Raw genomic sequence first — 1553 nt, 5'->3', positions numbered from 1 at the left:
CAGGGTCCTCATCACACTGTTCCTCAAAGAGGGGACTGGTTCCCTTAGAAAGAACAATGCCGTGGGGACCTGGCTGGCTCACTTGTTAGAGCACGCGACTCTTGATCTTGGGATCATGAGTTCAAGCCCCACGTTGGGTGGAGAGCTTACTTACAAACAAACAAACAAAAAACCCAGGTGGTGATGATAGCTTCCAACTCTGTGACTATCTTAAAAACCCTCCACCTGGGGCACCTGGGTGGCTCAGTGGGTTAAAGCCTCTGCCTTCGGCTCGGGTCATGATCCCAGGATCCTGGAATCGAGCCCCACATCGGGCTCTCTGCTCTGCAGGGAGCCTGCTTCCTCCTCTCTCTCTGCCTGCCTCCCTGCCTAGTTGTGATTTCTCTCTGTCAAATAAATAAAATATTAAAAAAAAAAAAACCCTCCACCTGAAGAACGTTGTCAATTGGGGTATTAAATGGCAGATGACTTATATCTCTAAAGCTACTATCAAAATAAATAAATACGTAAATAAAATGTCCTCCCTTTCAAAGAGAGAAAGAGAGACCTTTCATCTATTGGTATCAAGAAACACCCAGGAATATTAATAAAAAACAAGGTTCCGTTTTCTCAAAAAGTTGAACCTAGTTTTACCGTTCGAGCCAGGAATTCCTCCGCTGGGTATCCCTGGAAAGCAAGGACTCCAAGAGGTCCCATACCCCCATGTTCCCTATAGCATGACTCACAGTGGCCGGCTGGTGAAATGACCCAAGTGTCCATCGACACACGAATGGATAAAGAAGATGTGGTCCATCCATACAATGGAATATTCCTCAGTCATGAAAAAGAGTAAAATACTGATACATGGATGGACGTTGAAAACGTTATGTTAAGTGAACTAAGCCAGACACAAAAGGACAAATACCAACTAATTCCACTCATATAAGATACCTCGAATGGGTACATTCACAGAGACACAGAGTAGATAGCGGAAACCAAGGGCTGAACCTGGGTGGGGAGTCAGTGTTTCATGGGGACAGAGATTCAGTCCAGGAAGATGAGAAAGTTCTGGAGATGGATGGTGGGGATGGTGTTTGAATCTTCTTAATGCCCCAGAGCTGTGGACTTAAAAATGTTACAGTAGAGGGGGTGTCTGGCTGGCTCTGTCCAGAGAACACGTGACTCTTGATCTCGGGGTTGTGGGTTCGAGCCCCACACTGGGTGAAGAGATTACCTTAAAAAATAAAATCTTTTAAAAAAATCAAAAAGGCAAAAAAAAAAAGAAGAAGAAGAAGAAAGAGAAGGTATACAATTATACACAAAAACTAATTTCAGGAAGGTGAACCAATTTATTGAGCCTCTAGGAGCAGAGCTGGGGACCTGGGAGACAGACAGGGTAGGAGGACTCTTGGCCCTAGCAAACCCTTGCCCAGCGTTTGAATGTTACGTACTAACTGTTCCAAAGGAAAAACATTTCAATGCAAATCAGAGATTGTCATCTCCTATCTTAAAAAGCCTTATAAAGGGGCGCCTGGGTGGCTCAATGGGTTAAGCGCCTGCCTTCAGCTCAGGTC

The sequence above is a fragment of the Meles meles genome, chromosome 20 (assembly GCF_922984935.1).
Source record: "Meles meles chromosome 20, mMelMel3.1 paternal haplotype, whole genome shotgun sequence".
Classification (NCBI taxonomy): Eukaryota; Metazoa; Chordata; class Mammalia; order Carnivora; family Mustelidae; genus Meles; species Meles meles.
Note: the sequence above shows the minus strand (reverse complement) of the source record.